This window comes from Morone saxatilis, unplaced genomic scaffold (assembly GCF_004916995.1).
Source record: "Morone saxatilis isolate NCDOM2014 unplaced genomic scaffold, NCSU_SB_2.0 Contig8, whole genome shotgun sequence".
NCBI lineage: Eukaryota > Metazoa > Chordata > Actinopteri > Moronidae > Morone > Morone saxatilis.
Window position 1 is genome coordinate 16,205,668 of NW_023340257.1, and position 9,036 is coordinate 16,214,703.

The 9,036-nt window shown below is 40.7% G+C and overlaps 1 protein-coding gene across 1 annotated transcript in view; it reads left to right on the forward strand.

The window, feature by feature from the left end:
* Positions 1-7,817: 7,817 nt before the first annotated feature.
* The window catches only part of bmp16 (bone morphogenetic protein 16), a 10,317-nt gene continuing 9,098 nt past the window's right edge, over positions 7,818-9,036 (forward strand). Inside the window, exon 1 of the mRNA XM_035680692.1 lies at positions 7,818-8,384. The gene's annotated coding sequence lies outside the window, so the exon portion shown is untranslated. The remainder of the gene's footprint in view (positions 8,385-9,036) is intronic.

A 9,036-nucleotide genomic window follows, 5' to 3' on the forward strand; every position in this document is an offset into this window, starting at 1 on the left:
GTGTGTGTGTCTAAGTGTGTGTCTACACTCCCTCTGGTCACTGAATTACTGAATGAAGTTGCGCAGCAGCAGTAGTATTTTCTGGAGTGTGTAGGTGGGTGTTTGAATGAAAGACAAGTCCATCCCTGTTTAAATGTCCTTGAGAGAGATAATGAATGCACCCCAGCTTATAGGACGCACTCTTTCCCTCTCTCTCGCTCTCTCTCACACACACACACACAGAAACACATACACACAAAGGATCCATCTCTGCCTCTTCAGTGACCTTGTGTTTAGCATCTGCAAACACAATATAACTGAAATGTGCTACGGAGGAGGAGTGTGACCATGAAACCTCCTGTTTCTCTTTGCTTTTCATTCCTCATTTTATTAGCATTTATGCACATTTACCTTGTGTTTGCTCGCACATTCAAGGTTTTTGATGTACTGTTATGTTGTTGTGACGTATTAATGATTATCTGTATATTATCACTCCTGTTTCCTTTCATCATTTTACAGTTTCAAGTCTCTCCAACAAAGTAGATACAGTATGACACTTTTTGGCTTTTTGTCTTGGGGGGATGTATTTCCAGCAGGACAGACCTCACTGAAAGATCATAAAATTAAATATTATAGAAGTCTTATAGGAATACTACAGGCAGCAGTGTGTCTCTATGAACCTCTCCCTCTCTCACTTTGATAATGAAGGTGACACTACTCTTATTAGAGTATTTATAGTAAGAGATTATATTGTTAAGAGATATAGTAGGATATTATAGATCCAAGACAAAACTGACAGAAGGGCAGGACTGAGAGAAAAATTACGAATCCTACTACGCTGCTACTTCAGAACCACGGACAGCGCTATGGACTTATCAATACAACACAGTTAAGGCCACTGATATTTCAGAGCCATGGTTGGAACCATAGATTTTAAAGCTTCTTGTTTTCAAGTCCAAAGTTTCCCTTTTAGCAGTTTGATAAGCATGGTCCCTGTTGTCTTTCTAGTGAAATGGTAGGAGAGAGGGATGTGACTCACTGGGCAGCAGAGGGGCCATGAGGTGGTGGCATGAGAAAACACACAGTCACAATCACACACACACATATTTCTTCCCTACATCCCTCTCTCCAGAACCAGTGACCTCAGGACAAAGGAATGAAATCTTATCGCTGCAAAAACCCATGCTGGAATTCCTCGCCGGTGAATGAAAAACGTCAGACCCTGTTTGTGTCTGTGTATAGTTTGTCTAGTGTGTGTGTGTTTGTGTGTGTGTGTGTTCATGCATGGCGTTTGGTCATTTCAGTGGAGTGGACTCCTTCATGTGAACATCTAATGAAATCTCTTTCTCTCTCCTTTCTCTGCTCTCCTCGTTCTGACATCCATTTGTCCTTCTCAGCACGCAACACTCACAAATCATCCTTCTTTTTTTTTTTTTTTTTGCAGTGTCATTCCCTTCTAAGGCCCACTCAATTTCTAAAAACAGCAAAGAGTGTCTAAGTATTTACTGGAAGCATCTAGCCAGCAATCTAAACACTTGTCTCATTGCGTTGTTGTGTCTCTTACTTGTGCACTCAATGCTTACTGATTCAGCTCCAGCAAATATACAGTATCTGTTTATATTCATTATCAGGCTTTAGTCATATTATTACTAAAAACTGAAGTGTTTGGCAGTGTAAATAAAAGAGCATAGTCATCTACTTTTGTCTTGTTCCATCGCTGGAAAGATCTGTATTGTTGAGAGATTCTTATTCTACAGAGGAAATGTGTATTTCTTTTTAATTTATTCTTTATATAAATAGAATAATCTCTTAAAATGGCCGAACTGGCTGTACAATTATTACCTTTACTGAGTGAATATTGTTTAGTAGCAACCCTTCACATGTATTAGCAAGTGGTAACAGCATTTAGATTTGATTCAACTTCATTGTAATTGCACACTAAGGTACCAGTGTAATGAAATTCAGTTTAGCATAGATAGTATAAACAGTTGCAAACACGCATATAAATATATAGAAAGATTAAATAATGAAAATATAAAGAGCAATTGATAAATGGGTATTCTGTGAAAAATTATAAATGTAGTGTATGAATGAATGCATTCATTATATGTCAGTAATGTAACTGATATGTACAGTATGGAGGGACCAATACATACTAAAGGTGTATATATCTTCTGTTGAGTCTTGTTTTGAAGCCTTGAGTTTGGCGTCATGGTCGTTGCCGTGACAGTTTGTCAGAACCAGCAGACGTGACGAGAGTTGATTTGCTCTCATTGGCTTCACAGTTTTGGTTCTAAACACAAAATATGTTTCTGAAGCAATTTGTGGCGCGAAATAGGCAACGCAGTTACCGAATATTGATTCATATTCAATCAGCACTGCCTAGTTTGACTGTTTGATCTGAGTTTTGTGTGTTGAGCTGGACGAACTCACTGAGAATGACTTGTCAATCATAAGGTAGACACACCCTACCTTTATTGTCTACTTTACTCTAAATTGGACCATAATTTACAAAACGAACATCATGCTGTATCGAAAAAACGACCATAAAATCATAAGGAAACCGTTGAGCTGAGCTAATAAATCACATCAGAAGTCAGGTCATTTCTCCATAAGACTGTATGGTATCAGTGTGTTATTGCACCCAATGGATTTGCCCCCTGCTGGCCATTTCATAGAATGCAGATTTAAGACACTTCTGCGTTGGTTTCACAGACCTGGGAGCTGTGTCCATCATATATACTGTCAATGGCTTGTTCTCAATCCGTTCTTTGGTCTTGAGTCAATAAATCTGAAACTTAAATGTCTGCACAAAGAAAATAAGTCATCCAAGCATCTAAACCATGTTAACCCGCTTCCACTCTCTTCATTGGGTTTTTGTTGTGAGCTGTTTGAAGCTGAAAGTTAAATGTATTTTAAAATTATCTAATATAAACTAATGATAAAAAATCCAACATGTGTAGCATTTACTCAAACAAATTGGAGTAAACAGCATGAGCACGAAACAATTTACATCTTTTTTTCTGTGAAGTCTACAAAGTTTCATGGCTGCACATCAAAGGCAAAACAATGTAACTTCATTACATGCACACAATGAAGGTAAATGTAAGGTCATCACAGAAATGACTCTCCGGCTCTTCATGTTTGTCATTCAGGCTGTTTCCTTGTGAGGCATCGATCACGTTAAGTGTTTGAACATCAATCTTTGCTTATTTTTGGAGGCCGTGAAGCTTTTCTCTCATGACTCACTCTGCTCCGTGACGTGCTCTTCTCAGGAAAATTTGATTTTGGAAAAAGACTGCAGACTACCAAGTCATTAAGCTCCATTGTTTCCATAAGTTCCAAAACAACACTTCACATTATGTTGATGTTTATCAGTGTCCCTTCACTGGTGACGGCACTCTCCAACTCGTCTGCAACACAAGGAACTTTTACACTTTTGCTCAACGGTATAGTAAATAATCATATTCATTCATTTCAACCGTCGCAATGGTTCAAAGAAAAGAGATTTTCCCTCTCACACAGGTTTACATTAAGTGATTTAATAGCTTGGGTTGATTATTCTGAGAAACATGTGCCTTTACAACAGTTTCCAGCTGCAGTGAATGTGGCCTCTCTCATTGAAACTGAAACAGATTTAAACATTTTATCATTGAGGGTTGAGCAGTTTTATAAGGAATACAGTGTAGACCTGCTCTATATGAAAAATGTCTTGAGATAACTTATGTTATGGTTTGGCACTGTACAAATTAAACTTAAATTAAACTGAATTGAACTTGTGTATAAACTTGAAGATGCAAAATACATTGGATTTTGCTGCCATATATTTTTACTCTTTCCTTTTGTCACATTTGCACAAAACTGAATTATTTGATAAGTAAAAAAAGATGTCATGCCAGCATGAATTCATACTGACCACAGCTGCTGTTCTCTGTGCAGGACAAAACTTCCAACTTTTAACAGTCGCAGTCTTTTTAACCCTACAATGCTGTCAGTATTTGACTGACAAGCTGTGGCAGACCTTATGAGTTGTGTCTCTCATCACCTTGCAAATGGAGAAAAAATATTCCCTCTCCTTTGGCTCTGTTTTTCTTCAACTCCTGAGGGAAATATCTGCCTCTTTAGCAGCTAAATGTTCCACTTCTATCATTAGCTTGTCACTAACTTTGTCTGTCTGCCATTTGGTGCTGGGCAGGTAGCGCACAGCAGGTTTTTAAAGCTTTTTTTCATGACTACGAGTGACCCCTTTCACATTTGATCCATTGTGGTGTAAAAATACTGACTATTGCAGCTTTAAGTCAGTGATTAAAAGCAACCATGTCAAAAGAAACAGTCAAAGGTTTTCTCTGCAAATCAAATATGATAATAGTTTGTTGAACGACTTTCTGCAATAAAATTAGCACCATCTGCTATTGACATCTGTCTGGCTAAATTTAGACCCAACAGTTACTTAAAGTAACTGCCACAAGTCAGTCTATCCATTGTTAAAAAACTCATGTCAGTTCAGAGCGTGACATTTCCTCTCTGTCCAGCAGTCCCCAATGAGTTCATCACCTGACCTCCACCCCCACCTGCCCCCTCAGTAAACTTTGCCTTTACTACCGGTTCTGCCTGTGAATAATGCATATGAGTCTACAGAGTCAGAGTTAAACTTTCTCTAATTAAGAATGATTCAGAGTCATTAACTGCAGCCTTATTGCAGTGACACATGACTTTAACACGTACACATTTTAGTCTTGTAGCAGGTTTTGCTGTAGATGCACTTGTACAGACAAAGTCTATAACCTTTGAGTGACAATTAACAGTCAGTTTCATCGTCTGGAGACACAGATGTTTAGTTGAGAACAGATAATGTGGATTGTTGATGCCATTTATTGGGCCTCATAAATTCCCATATTATCACCGTGGTAAGTATTTACTTCACACACAATCACACACTTGAGTGGGTGTGTTTGTGTTTACAGCTGTTACTGCTCTCGCTATATGAAGCCAAGTCACCTTTCTATCTAGATTTACCGTTCTCCTTCCCACTCCGTCACTGAATGACTGATGACCGTGTTGATCAGTGAGTAATTATGTGTGACAATTTGCTGAAAGAAGAAAAAGAAAGAAAGAGGTAGTTGAACAGGGAATATGCCCAAACACCCCCCCTCCTCTTCTCCTGACGGGGCCTCACTCTGTGTCCATGGAGGGATGGAGCAGTATGGAGGTGGGAACACTGATGCAGGACGGATGGATGGCTTGTTAAGAGGGCGGTGAGGTATTACTTTAAAAGTTTCTCTCCACCCCCGTCGGAAGTCAGCGGGACAAGCAGCCGACGGCTTTTCCAGAGGATGGGAAACCTGGAGGCTGGAATTACTGCTCATTTGGAGAAGGCACTTGGTAAAGTCAGAGCTGTGGCTCAGCTGTCTGAACCCAGAACTTCTACAGGCCTTTATCACCTCACAGATCTACTTAAAAGGCCCATACTAGTGAATTTAGCATTTTCCTTTTTTGTCCCTTTTAAGTATAGCTTTAAGGTTGCAAAACTTATAGGTGACCCCACTATCTTAATGAATAAAAGATTGCTACATATGACTCAAAACATGTTTTTAATGGCTGCACCATTCCATGAAACGGAGATTCCCTAATTATAACCTGATATCTTTGGAAACTTGAGGTTAACATAATATTCTAATGTTTGGCTGCTCAGCAGGAGTTTGTAATGACTGGCCCACCTGTTTAAGAAGTAAAAGAATTGGGCATATTTTACATTTCCACGGACTAAATGTTCTAAACATATTTTATTTCCCTCCAGACAGCTGTTGGTTTTAGCTCTTGCAGTATGAAAACAACCTGCTTGGGTTGATTTTATTGGTTTATGTTATCATGGTAATGAAGCTGCAAACAGGGAGCATAATTACTGTAAAGCTCTCCCTGGTGGTGCATTCAAGGGGTTGTGAGAAGCTCTGACAAATACAACAACATATTCGAACTATACTTTAACAGTGCTTATGTTTGCTTGCTGTTTGTCTTCAGGGTTTAATCTCCTGGACAAAATACTGTAAGCAAGATGTCTCCTTATTAATTACTATGATGGATTATCTATCTTGCAATTTGATTTTCACTGCATGCTGAAATTAACTACAAACAACAGCTGCCTGGAAGGAAGGAAATTAATCTAAAAATGAAGGATATGCTTTGGGAAAATGGTCCGTTACAAACTTACAAACCAAACTTCTTTTGTAAGCAAATTAGCTAACTGGATGGCAGATAACGTGGAGATGTACATGGGGTGAACAGAGGTCGAATGGGGACTGATGATATACCAGGAGGCATGGTAGCTACAAACCCAGAGAATAAGACTCAGGGTGGGGGCTTCAAGTCTTCATTGGGATTCTAGAGATTAAATACACAGACTGATAGTGAAGTTGGGCTATGTTTGGAGATGGCAAAGGCCAAAAAATATTTTATATCTATCTACAGTGATACAAAAGAAAAATCCAGTTTTCACTTAAACCTGTCCTTAGGGAGGACAAAGGTCAGGGTCAGCTGGGGCTGCAGGAGTTCAGAGTTTTACCAAGGACTCATGGTGGATGTTTGCTGACATGGGGTCCAGTCGTGCTCAGTACTCACTACACCTCCCAGCCAGATGATTCACTGATGTGACTGTGCAACTCTGTATAGATCAGTTGTTTTAAGGGGAGGAGGATGAGTGAAAATGTTCAAATAGACAATTTTAACAAATAATTTACAAAATCATCCTGAATCTGAGAAACAGAATCAAACTGTCAATGAGTTTTTTTATTTTTTTTTAAATGAAAGAAAATGTGTGTGTTGCGAGAATGAGTGTGTGTTTGTGTGTAAAGCTGCTCTGCGTTGGGACAATTACTCAGCCTCGGGATGAATGAGGTCTGTGGATGAGTTTTTTTGTGTTTGTACGAGAGTGGACGGGAAGAGCAAGTGGAGGGGACAGAGAGGAGGAGCAGGGGGACGTGGGCAAGTGATTCTCCAGATGAGATCTAATATGTGAGACGATGCATCCTAAAGAGACGTTTTCTCATGGGCCCACCCCATGAATACAAATTCACCACGCCACCCGCTCTGCGCTGGAAGGACGGATGCACCTTGCTTCAACCCGTAGTGGAGAAGTACAGCTTTTTCCTTTTTTTTTTTTTTACCTCAACGTTTACTTCCATCCAATCACAAAACTCAACTGAGGTGACTTCATGGCAGCTGTTATGAGTCATCCATTCATACCTTTGTCTTGTAACTGAATCTGTTTGCTCTTATTCAGTGTCATGGGCCCTCGTATTTATAATGACGGAGCGAGTGTTGGCCGAAACGTAAAATGGTGCTAACAAAAAGCAGCAGGTGAGTTTGTTAAAGGACAAATGTGGAAAATAATCAGTCTGCTTCTGTGTGTTGACCTCGGGGGTTATCTGGAATGGGTCGCATGCAAGTGTGTGTGTGTGTGTGTAGGTGTGTGCAAGGGGTGTGTTTACATTTGTACATTCTTGTCTGTTTGAGTGTTTTTAGTTTCATTTTAGTAAGATTGTGTGTGCGTGTGAGAATGCATATAAGTATGAGTGTTTGTACTCATGTCTGTTTGCTTGTGTGTGTCTGAGTGTGTGTGACAGAGTGAGAGAGAAAGAGAGAGAGAGAGCAAGAGAGAGATAGAAAGAGAGAGAGAGAGAACAGCCTGTAAATGTACTGGGACCGGTCTTAGTGACATCACTATTTGGGAGGATCTTAGTGGCCAGGAAAGTCAATTAGAGTTAAACTGAGTTTACCAGCTGGGCACTTAGTATAGCATAGAAATGTGTGTGTGGGAGAAAGAGCGAGAAAGAGAGAGAGAGAGGAAAAGGGGAGGAGATACAAAAGGGAGGAACATAGAGCAGAGGAAGGGAGAGAGACATAGTAAGGAGGTTTAGGAGCAAGAGGGAGTTGTTGCCGGTGATACAGTACAGACAGACAGACACAACTCATTTTCCTCCTGCAGCTTCCATCCACAGCAGCAATACCAGTGTATTTTAAACAACTAGGGCTGGAAGTGCAGGCGACAGAGAAAGGGAGTTGCCTACTAGCAGAGGTCAGGCAGGCAGAGGGGAAGCCGGTGGATGTTTTTAAGAGTTTGCTTATCTGACACTGACAACAGGATGAGAAGCTGAGCGAGGGAGCAGAGAGGGGAGAAAAACATGGACAGAGGAGCATTACCTACAGTCCATTTACATAGGAGACATAGGAGAGACAGGCACTGGTTACCTTGAGAGAGGTAGAAAAATAAAGGAGAGAGAGAGAAAAAGAGGTAAAATAGTCCACTTTGTCTATTCTGTCTAAAGGAGCGGGAGCGAGAGCCGAGGGATCGTAACACTGGAGCTCAAGGATAAACCATGGACTCTGCATACATCCCACCACACCTGGACGTGAGTACTACATCCCTTTCACACATGCCCACACACACATCTGTATGTCTGTCAAGCCACAGGCCACAGGAACTGTGCTGCTGAAACCATTAGTCACTCTGGGGAACAACACACACACACACGCACTCATGCACTTGCAGACACCAGTGGCAAACTGTGTTGCTCAATCAAAATCTTGTCCGGTGAGCAACTTGTCCGAGAATAATGTGCCCATTATGAGTTCAAAGAGCGTAACGTAACTCACCACCGCTGCAACGTACACAGTATGAATTGGCCCTCAGTGTTAACGTGCAGCAGCTTTAATGTGAAAAGCAGAGGTGTGTTTTTGTTCTGTATTTCACATCGGTTGAGCTGTCAGACACACGATGAGAGCAGTCTCTGAGCTTTCAGCAGTCACAGGTTAGATATGTCAGTATTTCCATTGATTCTTGTGCAGTGTTGCGCCTCAGCGGGGCCTCCTGTTAACCACAATGCACTTGTGACACTGAGACCTCCGGGCATCCCAGAATGAGACAAAAGAGTACATGTACTTGGGGAAAAAGCAGCATGAAGATGAAAGAGACAAGTTGTAAATGCCTGGCAATCTGTTGATGCTCTCGTCAAGCTTGCAAAAATGAGACTAAAGCCAAAACATAGTGTGTGTGTGTGTGTG